General features: G+C 40.4%; 1 protein-coding gene across 1 annotated transcript in view; it reads left to right on the forward strand.

Annotated features, from left to right (window-relative positions):
- Nucleotides 1–9,835: 9,835 nt before the first annotated feature.
- pot1 (protection of telomeres 1 homolog) overlaps nt 9,836–20,485 on the forward strand; it is a 67,753-nt gene continuing 57,103 nt past the window's right edge. The window contains exon 1 of the mRNA XM_037768230.1: nt 9,836–9,902. The gene's annotated coding sequence lies outside the window, so the exon portion shown is untranslated. The remainder of the gene's footprint in view (nt 9,903–20,485) is intronic.

Consider the following 20,485-nt stretch of genomic DNA (forward strand, 5'->3'; position numbering starts at 1 on the left):
TTGGCGTGTGAGGAGGTGAATGGGTCCAACAAACACTGGACTTTTAACCAGGAGACTGCTGCTCGAGACCGCTGTTGACCAGTGTTTTGTTTTGTAAGTTACGTTTGTCACTTGACGATTGTCACGTTTTTTTATTGACTTTTGTGACGTGTTTTCCGTAGTTGTTTCCGTTCGTGTTTTACTTAGTTTAAATACTTATTTTAAGCCCAACGATGATATTTTCCCTTACCCTTACCTTAATTAACTATGTGGTTTTCTTGTAACTGTGGACGTTTGCGTGGCGTACAAATGACACGTTTAAACGCTAAAATCTATACTCATGAGACGCAGAAAGTCTGTGTAATGTCGTGGTATTTATACGACTTCCAATGAGACCAGGTTGGTATTTATACATGTTTTTCAAAGTAGTTTGACGGCATTTTTTAGCAGTTTTGTGAACTATTTTGTTAAAAGACATATGAACCATTATGTGCACTTTGTTACACAGCTAGAATGCTACCAATTTTAACTAAATATGCCGTTTAACATTTCAATTTGAAAAAAATGTATAATATATATATAATATAATATATAGAGTAAAAACAGACAGTAACCAGTAGATATAAAATGACAGTTTTTATAAATATAATAAATATAAATATATATAAATCTATTAAACATTGTTTCACCAACTAGACCAGAGCTGTTTCTGCACTGTGACTGGGGCAACATTTTCTTTGTTTGCGACACAGAGCTTTTCTATAAGACTGAGTCAGACTTCCTTCTACGAAAAACAACATCGTCAGTCCTTTCAGGAAATGTCCAAAAACAACATGTTTGCGTTCAGGTGACAAAGGCCGTAGCAATTACGACTCTTGTCCGTCAGGAACAGGGGAGGAAGTAGACTGACGTCATAGAGCCACAAGAGATCGAGAAAACACTACAACTTCTGTTGTTTCTGTGCTTCAAAACAACATTTGTTTGGTGACAAAGTCCTCTAGCAGGAACAAACCCAGGACTTTCACCCAGGAGGCCGGTGTCCTGTAGGACTGTGTGAAACCAAAAGTGTTGTTGACTTGTTTTGAAGTGATGTTAGTGACGTTTGTGATGTGATTTCCGTACTTATGTTACATTGTTTATGTATTTTTACTTAGTTTATGTACTTATTTTAAGCCCAACCGTGATGGTTTTCCAACATGTCCTCATCGCAGCTCGTCATATACAGTACAGACACCTCTTTGCATTCACAGTAAACACATGCTTAAAGCTTCAGTAGGCATCATTGGGCAAAAATTCCATAATAACTTTTCAGCATATTGTAATTCGAGTGTTCTGAGAGAAAACGAGACTTCTGCACCTCCTCATGGCTCTGTTCTCAGGCTTTAAAAAATCTAGCCCGTGACGAGAGACTTTGGCCAATCACAGGTCATTTCAGAGAGAGAGCGTTCCTATTGGCTGTGCTGTGCTGGTGGGCGGTTCTTGGCGTTTCCAACAAAATCAACATGGCTGCTGGGTCACAAACTTTCTCATTTTACAGCTAATTGACGCTCTGGGAATGAGAACGAGCTGGGTTTTCCTAAACCTAACCTAACCTAACCTAAGTGGTTTTGTTGCCTAAACATAACCGCATCCGTTTCACGTTAACCCCCTGGCATGAAATGACACACGAAAAGCTTAAAATGCATTATCATGACATGTGGAATGTCAATGACAAGTGGCGTGCTATTTATACATCTTCCCATGAGATCATGTTGTGACGACGAAGGTCCCCCAACCTTAATGAAGTAATCATTTCATCCCAAACCACAATGTTTCCCTAATCCTAACAAAGTTGTTGTGCCTAGACCCATAACTAAACCTTAATCATAGCGTTAGATCAGAAAAAAGGTATGTGTCGTACTGAAGTTTGTTTAATTTAGAGGACTTGTTGGACAGCTACAAGATCAATTCATAATACAGCATGGCGTGGCAGAGGGTCATCATTAGATTAATACAACATTTGTTAATTGGCTTGTGTGCTTCTCCCTCTTTTGTCATGACCACGCGGCCCAGTTTGTGGCATAATGTTTTAAAGTGACGCTGTGCAGAAAGGTCAGTTTGTGTTGCACCTCAATCGTGTAGAAACCTGGGTGACGTTCTTAGACGAACAAAGCTCCATCTTCAAACTCTGTGATCTAACAGGAGGAGAAGAGCAGGTCTCTCTCCGGATTCAACACATTTGTAGTCATTATGCAAAACGCCAAACAACAGATTTGTGTGCAGCAGCACTGCTGTAATTGCAAAATATTTCACAATGAAGAATTGTTGAATTCCAGAAACGTCTCCTCAAGTTATTTAAAGTTGTGATTGACAAACGAGCTTCTGAGATTATTAAAATCTAACGGGTGCAAAGCTGTCCTCCGGGATTCATTAGATTCAACCACTTTATAAATGTAAGTTAGTGGGCAGCAGAGCAGAACGCAGAGTGTCTTTAATCAAATGTTTACACCAGAACAATTCCAATAATGAGCCATTTTTCTCTCTTAGCAAAGCTCCACTGTTGAAGTATGATAATTGAGATCCTATACGAGGTGAACGGCTTTCATCTTTCACATGAAACCCAATAAGAGAGTTGGGACAAACAACGCATCTCATCAGAGTGGTGTCAGACGGAGAGGAGCGTCCCTGTCACACGCACAACTTTAATTAAACAACTAAACAAATACTGCAGCTTCTGTAATGGTGCTGATGATGGAGCTGCCCAAGCAACCCCCCGTCTGTTTCCACATATGAGAAACAGACTGGCCTCACCCGATGGCGAATGAATGACACGGTAATTTGTAAGTCATTTCGTGTGCAATAACATCTCCGTTCTTGCTTTTGGCGTGTCATTTCACGCCATGTAGTCTGTACTGACTGCGATGTAAACGCATCTGCGTGGATGTGCTACGCTCAGAGCTAGGGACGTAGAATAAAAAGTGAGAAAGACTGTTTATGGTGGGTGGGAGGGGAGATGGATGGGTTCAACAAACACAGGACTTTGTTTGTCCAGTGTTCAGTATTAATAGTTTGTGTTGGATTAACTTCAATTACCGGCCTGCCTTGGACTCCAGCTGTAAATCATCTTTTCATTTAAACCCACTTAAACTCTCCCTGCTGCCTCCTCCTCAGTTTATCTGCATTGGGGTCCAATTTTGCAATTCCTGAATCGTGACAGCTTGACCCATACTGGGGACTAAACGTCAGGACATCAACTGTAGGATATTTATTACTTAAAAGCTTATTAAAGGAGCATAAAAGCCATAGAAACAAATAGGTGCCTGCTGTTAAAGGGGAATTCCACTGATTTTACACAACAAAAGTTGTATAAAGCCTTTTGTGTCTTGTGTTGGTCTACATTTATACTTAATTGACGTTACCAGTTGACAATGATGCGTTCACTTAGCTTAGAGAAAAAATGAACAAACTACATAGTAGTCAGGGATTACAGAAGTGGAGATCAGCAGCATGAACTCTGTATAACAGCATGTTGTAACTGTAGACTGCAGCGTCTAATTTGCCGACACTCTGGAGACTTAAAGACATTTAACTAACCATCTCTGTCTGTTCGGAGGCCTCGACACGACACTCCATTGCTGTCAAACACGCCGTCACACACCCACTCGCACTCCACACACTCCTGAACCGGCTCCATAATGATCCATCTCCTCGGTCTCGTTATATCTGCACCTCTGCCCCGGCGGCAGCTCATAAAGACCCCTCTCGTTTCATCCCGAGGCCTTGTGCCGGCCCGCCGCTCAGAATAATGACTCTCTGAGGACGAGGTGTCGACACCGTGCAGGAGTCCTCAGGAGACCAGCTGAGAGCGCCAACGGTCACCGCTCTGCTGTAAACCTTTATTACCTCGGGATTCGGGAAGGTCTGCTGAGCTCTGAGTCTGTCTGATATCATCAAAGAATAGCTCACTATGTGCTCCCTGAAAAAGGTGCTAAGTACAGTGATGAAATGCACACATTAGATGCATGATACACTTTTAAATCTTTGGCACCTTCCCTCATCCAAACCGAGTTATAAAACCAAGCATACAGGCCATCTGGCATACCAGGACAAATCCTGTTGGACCATCAAAAATGACATCTCGTCTGTCTCTCAACGGCCCTCTGTGTTCCTGTCATTCGGGGTGCTGCGTGGGTGTGTTCCAGGAACTGGGATCACCGGCCAATCACAGCCAAGTTAGGTAACTTGTGCTTACGCCATAAGCTGTGCTGTAGCTTACTCCGTCGCTACTGCTGCGGCTGTAACTCGTTTCACTATCAGAATTTTATCGATGTGACATGGCTAACAAGAAGGATGGACAAGAAAATGTTAAAAAGTAAAGGAGGGGCTGAAAAGATTAGAGAAAATATGAAGCAGGTATTAGCGCCGGGGCCACACAGGGAACTTCAGCAGCGCGTGGCGGCTGCGGAATCTGTTGTTTTTTTATTTCGCCGTCCATGTTAACAGGTTAGAGCAGCCACACTGCCTGCGTGAGCAGCGCGGCTCGGCTGCGTGTCAGCTGCGTCTCTTCTAGAGATTCGAGGTCTCGCCTATTTTTAGCACGAGCCGCGTGCGGTTCACAGCAACAACAGGCAGTGAAAATGATTGTTTGAGAGTTTATTGGCATCATACCAGCAACATTACTACAGTTTCAATGTCTAGATATCTGTAGAATATGTCACAGACAGTGAAAACGTTCTTTTGATAGTATATGTTGTGGGAAATGTGTTAAAACGGAGCGTTTCAGACCAAAGGTAAATACAGGCATATTCAGGCAGACAGCATGAGGAAAATAAAGGGGTTTTTGAACATTCTAGTAGAAACACAAAATACAAGTATGAACCTGAAAATGAGCATGATATGGGACCTTTAATTATTAATCTGCATCTGCAAAGTATGTTGTCAAAAAATGTAGGCCTAGTTCAGTAAAAAGTGCAACATTTGTCTCCAACTTGTAGTGAAATGGAAATATAAAGTAGCAAAAAATGGAATCAGTCAAGTAAAGTAAAAGTACAAAATTGTTCTTAAGTAGGCCTACGGTACTTGAGTAAATGTACTTAATTACTTCCACGACTACTTAGTGCACCTATGCCTAAAAATGTCCCCAGTGAGAGTTGAGGTACAACTTTTCCCCATTTTAACCCAGAAAAAAAAAAACTGGTTCAGAAACTTTACTTAAAGTTTTCTCAGAGTTTAGTCCTTAGTCACGACTGACATCCATCAGTGAAATGAGTCTGGAAAAGCTGCAGTGAAGGTAATTGATCGCAGAATTAATACATGACTTAACAGTAAAATTGCAAATAACATTTTTATGGAGTTAATTGCTGCGGGCTGGTATTAGTGTGAGAGAGAGAGACAGACTTCATCATGGATCATGGATGGATCATTTCCTTGATCAACGATAATGTGAAGGAGCGTTATAACGGCACAACAATGAAGGATGAAGGTCAGAGGAGATCTCAGATCTAATCAGACAGAAACACCAACACAGGAATATTCATTCTGACAAGTTTCATGTCTACAGCATCAAAACCACAATCATCAATAACCTGCCAAAAGATTTCAACAAATTATCCATGTTATGTGCAAAGAATGAATAAAACATTTTAAATATTTACTATGTCAATTTATTATGTCAATTCAGGCCTTTAACACACAATATCAGCTGTTTACTGGCTGTTAAGATAGAACATGATGTAACTAGATAACGAAATCAGCTTTGATGGTAAAATCTAAATATTTCAGAGTATCATACTGAAGCATTTTCTGTGCAGTTTCTGTTTTTTATCCGAATGGATGGATTGCCATGACATTTTGTGCAGACATTATACAGTATGTTCCCCTCAGGATGTCACACATTGTCATCTACCACCATCATCAGGTCTTAATTTGCTCAATAACTTGGTTTCTAACCAAATACCTGCAAAACTAATGGCATTCCCATCAGCCTCACCTCTTTGTGTTTAGTGCTAATTGGAAAAGTCTTGGTGTTTTAATAGACTCTGAGCTTCAGCAGCCACATGAAGGCATTCACTAAATTTGCATTTTATCTTCTCAAACAAATAGCAAGAATTAGACGTATCATGTCCAGACAAGATATTCATGCCTTCATTTCCAGCAGGGTGGACTACTGTAATGGCCTCTTGTCTGATTTTCAACAAAAAGACCATCAAACAACTCCAGCTCGAGAAGCTCGAGTTAGAACCAAAACAGGCTGAAGCTTCTTTTAGCTATGGAGGATGGAACCTGCCAAAAATAAATGAATAAATAATTAAATGACTCAATAAATAAATAAATATGTCATTAAATATAGCAAAAACTTTCTTAAAAATATATGTAGCCATTAATTCATTGATAAAATTTGACAAAAATAATTTTCTTAATTTGCATCTTTATTTATTTATCTTTGTATTAATTCCCTTATTTATTTAAACTTCTGTTTAGTTTTCCCTGTTATTTATTTATGCATTTATTTATGCACTATTTTCCCTTTGTATTTCACCCCTTATTTTTTTCCACAAACTTTTTTTCTTTCTACATTTCTTTTCATATTTATTTCTAAATTTCTTTATGCATTTCTGCCTCATTATGCAAATGAGGGGGCTGCACAAATTAATAAATGAATTACAAATTATTAAAAAATAAATACATAGATAAATGAAAGGGAAACTTAAACAGAAAAGTCAATAAATGAGGGAATTAATACAACGATAAATAAATAAAGAAGCAAATTAAAATAGAAATATCAATTTATGTCACATTTTATCAATTAATTAATTGCTACTTTTATTTAGAATTTTATTTTTGCTACATTCATTTATTTATCGAGTCATTTATTTATTGATATATTTTTTATAATGGCAGGTTCCGTCCTCCATAATTAGCTGCAACGCTGCAGATGGAACCGACTCCTGATGATCCCAACCACTCTCAAATCTAGAGTAAAAAGTCTGTTGTTCTCCTGTGCCTTTTTAGATTCTCTGCACTTTTATTTCCTTCAATCCATTTGGATTTTATTTCATTTATCTATTTAAAAAAAAAAAAAAATTCTCTCCTAATTGCTTTATTCTGTTTTTTATTGCTTTTATTCTAGTGCCTTTATTTGCCAATGGAAAGCAATGGATTGCCTCTGTGTAACTCGTTGGCATAAATAAAGCTTTCTTGCCTTGCTAGCGTTGTGTCTGAGTAGCCTTGCAAAGCCGCCTGCTTTGCTCTAAACTCTTCTTTAACATAGAGTAATAAATCACATCTGGATGATGAAGACTTTGTCCCACAAGTTAACATCTTGATCTCACATATATGATGAATACAGGATGAATACAGTTTCTAGAAACCTGCTGACATGAACCTGGATGGTAGTTTTTACACTGCTGTCAGTTTAATGAACAGCTGTGAGCACAGAGCAGAGGGCTCAGGTTGTCTGGATCACAGGTCGACATGCCCTCAGCTCTCTGTCTGCAACACCACCACTCCTGGTGATGATGGATCTCATCTGTGGGGCGGACAGGACGAGTAATCCTCCTCCTCCTCCTCCTCCTCCTCCTCCTCTTCCTCCTCTTCCTCCTCCTCCTCCTCCTCCTTCTCCTCCTCCTCCTCATCCTCCGGCCCCCCGTCGCTGCTGGGAGTTTGGCGTCAGGATTTATGGACATATTTTTGTGTAGTCAGTGTTGCTGCTTGGTGACACCGACACATCTGACCTCCGGGTTATCTTCATGGGAGAGTCATGCTCAGTTATCCTCATTTTGTACGATTACGGGTGTCGAGACTACAAAGACACAAAGTTGTTGGAGAGAGATCAGGGGGGCAGTTGGATGCAGGCATGAGGAGGTTTTTCATCCTGATTTCCATTCGGAACAGGTTTGACTTCAGACACAGTCGGACGACACAAATAGATTCTTCAAAGCGGACTGAGACCTTAAAGGGATAAGATCGTCCTCCATCTACAGGTTCACATTCACATTTCCTACCTGAATGCAACAGCAGCAGCAGCAACATGATCCTGAGGTCAGAGTGAACAGTAAGACTAGCTAATGACTCCTCCTCCTCCTCCTCCTCCTCCTCCTCCAGGCAGCGACAGGGCCAAATAGAACAATATGGAAGTTGTTGTTTTCCGTCTGGAAGACAGCCTTATGTATGTAGTTTATTGGTGATATTCTTCACAGAGCAGGACGGTTGATTAGACCCATAAAGCAGGAACAGAACCTCGGGCCTGCTCCTGTGATGTGTCTCTACAGGAGAAACTCATTAGTGCTGAGTAATGAGCCTCCTGCTAATACAGCAGCAGAATGATGCTCTCTATCACGGGCTCGGCGAGTGTTTGGCATTATTCAATTTAATTAAACAGTCAGTAATCTGGTTGTAAAAGCTTCTGAGGTTTCCATCTATAATGGAACATGGATATGACAGCAGTGATAGCTCAGAGCAGTGCGGCTGTTTGATGAGAGGGAAGTTGTTGTTTCTGCCCGGCGCATGATGATTCTGATTGATCCAGATGTTTCCACAGAGAGATGTCTCAATAATTACTTGACAGATTGATATGAAATTCACTCTGGATGTTTATGCTCACCAGAGGATGATTCCTAATGATTTTGGTGACCACCTGACTTGTTCTCTAGTGCCACTGGATGCAATTTAGATTTTTAGCCCCACCCGGTAAGGCTCTAAAGCTGGGGACACAACAAGCCAACATCAAAGAACTATAGGCGACGAAGGCCACCAGTTGTGTCGCTTAATGACGCCTTTGGCTTTGCCAAAAAGTTGCACTTGAACACATCGCAAAGATGACAGCCAGCGGCCAATTACCACGTATGTTCTGCGCCTACATGAGATGAAATAACTCTCAACACCAGTAGGCGGCAGTAGTCTGTATTCATCATTCAAAAAGGGAAACCGGAAGACAGAGGACGGCGGATTTACAAGCCGTTGTTATGATACGTACATGAAACAAAGCGGTGTTTGACGACCATTTTAACACCACTCTAACTCACCACTTAGCTTCAATCCAGATGGCCATGTTGTCGTGAAAATATCGTGTATTGGAATGATCAGATGATCAGGCCGGAGTCTCTGCTGTAGTCTGCTCCTCTGCCTGCCTGCTTGCTTTCACTCAGCTCGCTCCACCTCACGTGTATGCGCGCACACTCCACACTGCAGAAGACTTCGTAGCTCTGAGAATATCTAGTGAATGTACAGTGGACGTTTGTGCAGAAATAAATGCTGCAGCTCCTCCAGAACAACAGAGGTTTTCCGTGTCTTGTGAAGTGACGGAGCTCCGCAGCGAGAAACGTTATCGTCTCTGACCGGGTGCCAGTGTCTGTCTCCCACCACGGTCGGGAGGCTGAAGCAGGAAAAGCCAACACTAGGATCAGCAGTGATTCATGGAGAGACCTTCGTCTGATCAGCTAACATTACTGCCAAGCAGGTGAAATATAGAGTGATATTGTGGTTTTAGCTGACGTGTGTCGCCTCAATGTTTTGAGCAATGCTCGTTCATGTCTATGTAGAGCAAGCAAGCTCGAGCCCGACCCTGACTTTCATTGACTTAACGGCCACAGGTGTCACTGTTAACAAGCAATTCTGATTCCTACAAACAGTCCCTTTAAACACAACTTGAAGTAATAAAACATTTTTGTACAGGCCTATATTTTTGAGACTTTATTGTCATTTATTATTAATACAACTTAATTTTTTTATTTTTTTATTCTATGTGTATCTTATTTTATTATTTTTTCCAGCAACATTTTACTTTATATTGAAATATTTTTTTTTTATTATTTTCATGATTTATTATTTTACTTTCAATACAGTCAGTGTGTCTTGTTGTTATAAATGACGTTTCCTTCACGCATGCGCATTACAGCAGTCTGTTCGAAACCAAGCGAGGGAAAACAAACACAACTCCTGCAAACGTGAGTTCTTCTCTCTTATTTCCAGCATGTAAAGCAGTGTTTTCCTCCACATAATGACTGCTAAAGATGTGCATTTTTACCACGATGCTCCTTTTAATAACTTAAGTGTTTCGAAATGATGTTTATTAGTTTGTAGAAGCTTGTTTAGTGACAGTTTGTCGCCACTCAAGCAAGACCCCATCTAAAAAAACGTATGTTTTGGGTTGTCGTACTTATTGGCACAAACATACACCACTTAGAGTATGGTTTTATATATTTTACAAATCTGTAGAGTCCACTATAAAATTCGGCTTTCATCATATACACATTCTTCACTCAATAAATTGTTTTTTTGTTTTGTTTTGTTGCTTCTCGGTCTTCCTTGCCTCCCAAATCACGCTACTTTCCACCGCTTGAGGTCTGAGGGAAAGTTGAAATATCTTTAAAAAACGTGCTATATTATGTGTTTTATGCAAGCCGAATTCACCAATACAGTCTATTTATCCATCAAAACATCTACATTATAGTCTCTTTTCTGTGTATCGCTGCAGAGAATCAATACAATATTAAATTGAATGATTTTTGAATGGAGTTCAATTGACGCTCCATTAAAACGCCTTAAGCAGGATTTGTTTCGCTCGCTACAGTTTTCTTTGTTCGCTAGCTTTCTCCAACAGTGTATAAACTTAGTTTGAAGATTATTTTGGTGCTAAACAGGAGGAGAAACTGTCCTCCGCGGTAGTGTTTGCTAAGTTGGCTAGCAGGCTAACTAGCTAACAGTCACTTTTAATGTTAGCATTAGCTTAGCTGTTTGATCCTCCACCTGTAGAGTGCAGGTGACAGGTGCACCAGCAGAGCTGATACTGTTTACAGTGTAGTGGCTTCTTAGCACCAGTTTGTGTTTACATACATAGAGGTCAACAGTGGTACTATTACATTAAGCTGTGCAATGCTTTTTTTTAAACAGAGTTTTTTTCTGAATTTTGTTAAAGGGACTATTTGTAACTTTCAGAAATGCTTGTTAACAGCGACACCTGTGGCCGTCAAGTCAACGAAAGTCAGCGTCGGGATCGCTCGCTCTAAATAGACATGAACGAGCATTGCTCAAAACAGTGAGGCGACACGTCAGCTAAAAGCACAATATCACTCTATATTTCACCTGCTTGGCAGTAATGTTAGCTGACCAGACGAAGGTCTCTCCATGAATCAATGCTGATCCTAGTGATGGCTTTTCCTGCCTCAGCCTCCCGACCGCGGCCGGAGGGAGACACCGGCACCCGGTCGGAGACGATAACGTTTCTTGCTGAGAAGACACGGAGAACCTCTGTTGGTCTGGAGGAGCTGCAGCATTTATTTCTGCACAAACGTCCACTGTACATTCACTAGATATATTCTCAGAGCTACTAACTCTTCTGCAGTGTGTAGTGTGCGCGCATGCACATGAGGTGGAGCGAGCTGAGTGAAGGCAAGCAGGCAGGCAGAGGAGCAGAGTACAGCAGAGACTCCAGCCCTGGAGACCAAAGCTTACGGTCGTAGTACGCGGGGTACTACGACCGCGACAGACACTGTTTTGCAAGATGGGCTTCACTAGATTGAACTTTGAGGTTTTGGTGCTTCCGTGTAGTTTATGTTGGAGTCTGAGTCTGAACATGCGAGTGCGCATGGGACACCGACTAAAATGAGGTGTTACCAAATATAGTCATGGATTAAGGTTACATGATATATTCCATAATTCTACGGTCTAGTACCACTGACTCAGTGTTTACAATTTTAAAGCGTTCTACTTAGATTTCAGAAGTGACAGACAAAAAAAATTAGTTGCTGGTAGATATGTTCAGTGACCAGCCACAGTGGCAGGTGAGGAAAAATGTTAATTTCAGACCCTGGCTGTGACCCTCTAACCTTTGACCTGTCTATTATTGGTTGCTTCTTATGTACGAATTAGAGTTTGTTAACCGCAGTGTATTTCTCTTTGGTTGACGGTTTTTAATCTAAATTCTAAAAATATAAATGTAATCAGTCTTTGAGCAACAGGAGTAGAAGAACACATCACTGCTAGACGCAGCAGTCTCAGCCATAATGGACCACTTTAAAGCTTATTGTCCTCTTATTTCTTCCAAGTCTTCTGTTCAAATAGGTTGTGATTGTGTTAGGAAGCCGCTCTGCCTGTTTTTTTACTGCTGACATTTTACTGAGGCGCTGCTTGGTTAATCAGATGGAGGGATGACAGTGTGGGGCCTAACGACTCGCAAAATGGATTTTGTTGTTTTACAATGTTTGTTTTGGAGCAACTGATTGGAAATTGCATCACAATCTACTTTACTTTCTAAAAGGAACGAGGCTGCAGGTGTTTGATAGGAGTGTCAGCTGCACAAAATGTCCTTAAGAGGATTTCCTGTTGAGCTGTTTTATACGGAGTTTGGGCGTTTATGCCTTGTTCATGTCATATTGGAGTTACTGTAAGTTTATGACTTGTAAAACGTCACTTCGAGATATGCGACTAATATAAGTGCCTGACAACAAAACAAATGGATGCCTCACATGAGGCAAGACTGTTGTTCAATGCAATTAAACCCAAATTTAATGGATATGGTGGCGTTATATTGTCGGTGTGCACAGTCTTTTAATCCTCACTAGACCAACTCTGTAATCATATAACCGCCTTGATGACGCTCGCAAGTTGTGAACAGGCAATCTTTCCCATCTCTACCATTCATCCCACATGACGTGAAGGCGGCAGTACAGTACCAGGCAGGGAGGATTTAATGAAGGACAGTCACTTGTTGCATTATGGGAAATGTGTGATCCCATACTATGGACTTAAAGTCATCTGGGCCTCTGCTGATTTTATTTTAACTATACTTTTTTACAATCTGTCTTTCACAAGTACAACAACTTTACGGACATACAGCACTAAAGCAATGACGAACTACTTTAATCTTGTACCTCTTAAAAGCAACACAGTTTTCTTCTTGTAAACAAACACAGTTCTCTTTATAGTCAGTTTGTCTCACTGACACACTGTGTGTCCTTTAGATCTATCAAACCTGTTGAATGCATTTTCTTTCTTGTAGAAATAAGTAAAAAAAAAAATATTTTGAAACATGCATTACTTACAACATAATACATTTGCTAGCAGTCTTCTTCTTCCTCGCCTTTTGCTGGCGCATTGCTACATTTCTTGGCACATTGCCGGTAGCAGAAAAAGACATCGTATACTGTAGCTCGCCTTTCATGTGATAGACATGGCTGCCAGCAGGAATCTGTACCAACTCCGTGTCAGGGCCCAACAATAAGGCTTGCCTGGGCAATCTAGCAACCCACTTGCCCGACCGGACAAGTGAAAAAAAAACATTAATGTTGAACCCTGCATGTGCAGCAACCCGGTCTTACTGAAAAGCATATAAATGTCACTATTAGACAGACATTTCGCGTGTCATGAGGACGCATTTTAGCCTTTTCGCGTGTCAGTTGTACGCCGCTTTTCGCGTGCCATTTGTATGCCACGCAACTAAACTACAATCACATGGTCATGGTTGGTCTTAAAATAAGTATGTAAACTAACTAAAATACATACGGAAACAACATACCATAACTAGTCTGGTGTTTGTTGGACCCATCCACCTCCCCACCTGCCAACCATAAGTGGACTTTCTCGCTTTTTATACTGTCACTAACTCTTACTGTAGCATTTCTCCACGGATGCTTTTACATTGCAAATGACACTCAGAAATCAAGAAAGGCGTTCTTATTGCACACTAAACGCCTTGCAGATTATCATTGCATTCATGTGCCTTTTCGTGCGAATGGGATCTGTGCAGACACATGCAGCCTTGGGTGCTGGGACGCTGGAAGAATCAATTTAAGTTAGGTTAATTAATAAACTTTTTTTTTTTTTAAATCATCAGGTTATATTTCCCTGGCTGATGTTTCAGTCGGCCTCTAATCATCACTGATGGAAATAAAGGCATTTAAACAAATGCAATCTTTCATGAGTCGATCTTTTAACACGGTGTGCATTGAGCCAGTCAGTGCTGACCTGTACTCAACTGTAAGCCATTTATATACTGTACTTAACTCAAATGAGCTCTGTCGGTGTGTTAACATCTGCCTAATGTTCCTTACACAATCTCTTGCCTCTTGCTTTATGACAGGAGTGCCTCCAGAAGAAGAAATTAGAGGAAATTATATTAACACTTATATGAAATGTAATATGAGGTTTTATTAAGCTTCAGGGAATATGAGCAGTAGCGCTACATCACACATTAAAGGACGCATATTATATAAAGAGTGAAGTGACTCGTTAAACTGTCATCTAGAAACTACATTGATGACGTCAGTGTGTGCGTCAGGATCTGATCGAGCTCAGCAGGGGTTTGATTAGTCACACACTACATAAGAGTGTTTTTTACATCCCCTGATTGGCTCAGAAGTCCATCTTGGTCGCACCGATTTCAAATTGTAAATATTAAACATGTTCAATATTTACGATGGGATATCCTGTTGTGTTTGGGAACCCGGAGGACAGCCGATGACGCAGTCGCGTGAGAAACAACGATAGCCAATTGAAAACCAAGCTGACTGAAGAAGGAAGGACAACTACCGTCACTACCGCGGCTAATGCATGAGCTAATGCAAAACATGAAGTAGTAAGATGGACCTCAGAAATGGAGGACCAACTTGTTGATTTGTGGCAACAACACAAGTGTTTATTTAACATGTCTCCATGACTTTATCCATCCATCCTTCCCTACTAAACTGTTCAATTTAACATAACATGGCGTTATGTGTGGGGTCTCAAACATCTGTTAAGATTTGAAAAATCTTTTAGTGTGGGCCAGCCTTGAGAAGGGGCAGCCCTAGTAGAGTACTCTGTCCACAGTGAAACACCTGAGCAACATGAAAACGACTAAATCTCTTCTTCTTCACCCTCTTTTTAGTTGGCAAAAAACAAAAATGTGAATGACAGTCAACATCTGGTGAGAAGACAGACAGCCCAGTTGACCAAATCATTGTTTTATGGTTGCGACGTCGTCTGACAAAATCAACTTAATTACAGGTTAATGACGGCAGCTGTGCTGTATGATCGGCTGCAGATGTTTAAAATGCATGATCACAGAAAAAGTAAGAGACAACAGAAAGTTGTCTTCTTTACTTTAGTCTGGTGTGACTGTAGGCGACACACACAGCCGGTTACTCTGCCAAGTGACAGTCGAGTTGCTCCGTTCAGTCTCATGCGCCATGTATTCAGCTTTATTGGCATTTAAAATGAGTGTTCAGAGAAAGTTAGATGCGACTAAAGTTGTATTAATGCGTCACAGCTACCTACACAGCCTGTTCGCACGAAAAGACGTATGAATGCCACGATAATGCACAAGGCATTTAGCGTGCCATATGAACACCTTTCTTGCTTTTGACGTTTAATGTGTACGCCATCTAGTCTTTTGGGGGGAAAATCACTGGGCTAAAGAGCCAAACATGCCATCACCGGTGTGGATGTTTTTCACAGTTTCAGAGAAAGACAACACGATTGCAATTTGGAATTTTGTGATGTACTTTACTAGAAAAAAATAGTGATGACAGTTAGATTTGGTTAGGCCACCTCCCTGAGAGTTTTAAAGTCGAGCGCTACCCTCCTCCTGCTTTTGAATCGGCGGCCGCTCGCTGTGGGATAGATCACTCAATGCACGACCCCGCCGACCTCCTGCTGCACAGCTTTTTGAAGGGATGAGGACATTGGATTTTCATCTGGCTGTGGTATCCTGGTTATTTCTCCTCTTTACCTCGCTGGCTGCTTGAGGCACAGCCAGGTTTTTTTAACAGAAAACTTATCCGGTTGACTTGGTTGGAAGAAAAAGAACCCTAGGAGGATAACAAGCATTAGTTCGTCGGAAACACAACACGGCTCACTCCGATGTGGATAAACTTGAGCTTGGGTTATACTTTCTGCAAGGATGGCATCACAGAAGGGGTGGGAAAAATATATATATATATTTTTTTACAATTTTTAAGATAAATTTTTTTAATGCCAGAATCAATATATTTATTTCATTTGAGTCTATGTGGAGGTAGAAGGAAGTTACCGCTTTTATTGTTGTAGTCTGAGTAACGTCACATGTTAAATCCAAAGTAAACACTACACATACAGTAAAGTATGGAAACACTTTGGGTTTCACACATTTCAGGAAAAGCAGAGCTAGACATCATAGCTAAAGCTGCATACTAACTCTGTCATGGACAGGAAACGTTATCGTATTGCGGAAACGTGCGGTCAAGCCGGCCGTCACTCTCATCTCCGTGGTCAAATGGGCCGACGCTACAACTGTAGAGCACCCATATACTGACATTTATGTTAAACGCATTCAGACTGCCCCGATGGAGCTGACCATGGATGTATAAAGAGAATGGAGCTGACGGGAGAGCTATCGACCACCTTGAATTATACACGTGTGGCTACGTCCGGTTTTCAAAATAAGGTGTTAACAAAGGGAACTGTACTGTATATACAATATATATATATATATATATATATATATATATGGAAATAAGATTGATTGGATTATATTCACCAGAAGTATAAAACATTACATGTCCTTTATAAATTAAAAAGAAAATACCACTAATTTGTGAAAAGAATGTCTTCATTCTTTGATTTTTCGGTTGCTGGAAATTTTTTTCTAAATAATTCCTGACAATGACTGATATATTTTACTTCAGCACATCTCTGACTACATACATGCTGAAAATCAAACATTTTAATCTATTAATTTAGATATTTTTCAAAGTAAAAGTCCCTAGAAAGTGTGTGACTCAACTTTTTCCCATGGTCTAGTGGTAAAAAGGTTTTAAAAAATTGCAAAAAAATCGTAATATTGAATTTCAATACATATCGAATCGGCAACCGTGAAGAGGAAACTTTTGAATCTTTATACTCGTGTGGATTTCTCCTCGTGGCAAAAATACATTCTCAAAGTTCCTCAAAGTTCTCAATTTTCGCCGTCCATTCGTTCTAAAAATGTTGGATTTGCAGACGTGCGAAAAGTTGGACGGGTCCCCTGCAAAGGGCCGTGTCTGATGGTGTGACGTCACTTTGGCGGTGCAGAACCTCGCAACCCTCGCTGATGCAGCAAGCACGAATCAAACATTACACTATGACAATCCTCCCTCCAGATCTATTCTTGGAGTTGGTTTTCTTTCTGCTTCTGTTGAGCCTCTCCCTCTCTCATCCCCACAAAAAGCGAGCAAGACAAAGATTATGCAAATGTGGAGGAAAATCAGGTTTGTGTCTTGGCAAACACTCCTGCGTCAGCTGAACAAACAGAGAGTACAGTTTATGATTTTGACACACGGCACACAGAGGCAGCGTCTCATCAGGGCTGTCACTGTGTTGTCTGACACGTTTGTCTTCCCCTCCGCCTCGCTACGTCATGATTGGCTGAGGTTTGGCAGGATAGATTAATTCACATCTTCTTCTGCTGTCTCACTTGATTTCTGTCACCGAGGCATTGTAGAACAAAACATGGCAGCGTACACTGATGAAGGAGTTCAGTTTTCACTCACTGCTGGTCATCGGTTACTAAATACATCATCTGTCATAATACAGCAATAAGATTTGGGTAAAATGTCTGTGTGTGTGTGTGTGTGTGACACTACTGTACATTTAATAACACAAGAAGACTTTACCCCTAATTTTATTCTCTGCTCCGATGCTGATCTGCTCGTAGCGCATCTCTCTCTCTGTCACTTGACCACTCACTCAGTCGCTACGGACACATTACATTACGCTACTCTGATACCAACGTAGTAAACATGTGGATACCTGACTGTACTGTAGGTAGACTGTTAAACTCAGTATCATTGCATTGTGAACAACAAATCTGTGTTGAAATCTGCAGGACGAGAGCTGAGATGACTGATAATAGACTGATATGTATACTAAAAAAGGCTATATATCATGATTTATTATGATAATAAATAATGATTTATTATCATAATAAATAAAGTATTATTTTCTCTATAGGGGAAAACAAGCAATTTAATGTATAATCAGACATTCAGCACCCCCATATAGCCTGAATGGAATGGTCTTATGTCTCATAACCACGTTTTTCTGCCACTGCTTCATCTGTGAGATTGGCAGTCGAATCAGGCTTCTTAGATCGAATAGTCGACTATTGGGGGTCATCCCTAAAGGGAGACCTTCAGGAACAGTGTTGTCCCTTAATTTCATTGTCCTCTGTCTCGATCGCGAGGTGATGTGGTGGTTCACTTTTACACTGTGCTGAAATAGTTGGACATCCTGATATATCCAACGCATATTGCACACCCTCTGTCTGCTTCTCTCTGAAATCGCTTTTTTGTTTTTTCCAAAAATTAGATAATATTTTCTGCAGTTAGTGACAGTATGCTCCTCCAAAGCTTGACGCAGTAGCAACAGCTAACAACAAACGGGCGGGGCTTAGTGAAGGGTCCAATCAAGTTTTCAGAAGCTTAAAGGACACACTCCATCCTCTTCCTGTCAGGCTTTTAATGTGAAACATCTGTGTTTAGTTTCATTGCCAGTACTGTAACAGCGATAGGACCATGAACAGCAAAGAAGAAGCAAGAAACAGTTGGAATTAACTGGCGAATGAGAGCAGTAGTCGCATCAGCAGAGTGGAGAATATCACTGTTGTTATACTGAATTAGTGCTGTGGAATTATTGTGCTATGTAAATTATTCTGAATTTATCAAGCAAGACATTATAGTGCAGGTAATTACACCTCCTCCTCACCAACCTTTCTAAGCTTCTGTATTTGAATACCGCCTTTTAGTTGAGAATTCGTTTGAGAATTAATTATGTAGCGGACACACGTCTCTCAATTTGTGCCTTTAATTTCTTACCGTGATGGGCTGTCATTATAATGTCTCAAATATCTTACATTGCTGTAGGGTATGTTTTTATACAAAACACCTCTGTGCATTAAAAAGATGTTAAGTTGTCGTCTTCTCTGCTACAGTAATTACAGACCCGCTGATTCTGTCGTCTTATCTGACAGCTTTGGCCCTCCGAGTGGCTCTCAGCCAAAAAGTGAGATTTCATTTTAGTAATCATCTTTTCAGTGAGGTGATACCTCCATAGGAGCTCATTAAAACCTCTAACCATCTCCATTAATCCAATAAAACCGCTCACTCTGGGGCCTGCAGTCAGCAACTCTGTAGTGTCTCAATTTTGAGGAGCTTACCCCAAAAAAATCTGCTTCTACAAGCACAGAAACATCATTATGTTTTTTTAAACTCTGTGCCCCGAGGAGAACTTTTCAAAAGTCAGCAACAGCGGTGACCTGATGTACAAATCTGTATCGTCTTTTCCAGTTCAGGTGTTAAAACGCAAGTCTTACAGGTAGAACGTGAGACTCATATCGTATATAGTGTTTGGCAGCAGCTCTTCTGGTGCACTGGACTGTAGGTGGATACCATGAATAATAGATTTCTCATAATAGTAGGTAAGGTGTATTAGAGAGAAAAAACACATTATAAAAGAAAAAATGGTGGGCCTCCTCGCCTTAAGTAAAGACCACCTCTTCTTATATCAGAAGAAATTATTACACTTAACATTATTATTAACATTATTACAGCTAATACAGCTCGGCTGCTGCTGGTATATTTATTTACAACATATTCAGTCAGCCGTCATAAGGTGTATGAACAAGCATCACAGTTACTTTTATTCTAGGGCTGTCGAAGTTAACGCAATAATAAGACGTTAACGCAAATTTGTTTTAACGCCACTAATATCTTTAACGCATTAACGCAACTTGCGATTTTTAATAAGCCTCTGAAAAATCTGACAGTCCGCCGTATCTGTGAGGGTTTCTGGACAATATTTGTCATTGTTTTGAGTTGTTAATTGATTTCCAGCAATAAATATATACATACATTTGCATAAAGCAGCATATTTGCCGACTTGCATGTTGATAAGAGTATTAAATACTTGACAAATCTCCCTTTTAAGGTACATTTTGAACAGATAAAAAATATGCGATTAATGGTGATTAAATATTTTGATGGATAGACAGCCCTATTCTATACACATAGATACTGAGTAAAATATCCAATCAGGACCACAAATATTGAGATGATTTGGTGAATAAAACACCTTTTAGAAAACAAAAAAATTGCGATATTGAATAGACGGCTAATCACCATGATGAACTATGACATTAACCTTCAGGGGAAAAGAGCAGAGGTGCAACATCACACAGTCAAAGCCACTGATTTATGAAAGCTTTTTATTGTGTAGACGTTGTGTAAATGGATTAGGAGATTAGATGCGTCCAGATCATGGTACATTTGCTTTGGGGTATTTATTTAGAGCAGCATTGTCGCCAAGTCAGGAGGCAAACAGATTCTTCTGAGCTCTTCCCACACAAAGCAGAAGTTAGTTTGATAATCAACAGCTCGTTTAAAGTTAAACAGCCAGACTTATATTGTGACTTTATGGGCTTGTGCCGTCTTCTAAAAACTGTCAGATCTGCTAAACATAATGACTCAGTTTCATAGACGAAACAATAAATCCATAAAGTCAATTAATTATTCGATAATGAAAATAGTTGCAGCTAGGG

The sequence above is a fragment of the Sebastes umbrosus genome, chromosome 4, assembly GCF_015220745.1.
Source record: "Sebastes umbrosus isolate fSebUmb1 chromosome 4, fSebUmb1.pri, whole genome shotgun sequence".
Classification (NCBI taxonomy): Eukaryota; Metazoa; Chordata; class Actinopteri; order Perciformes; family Sebastidae; genus Sebastes; species Sebastes umbrosus.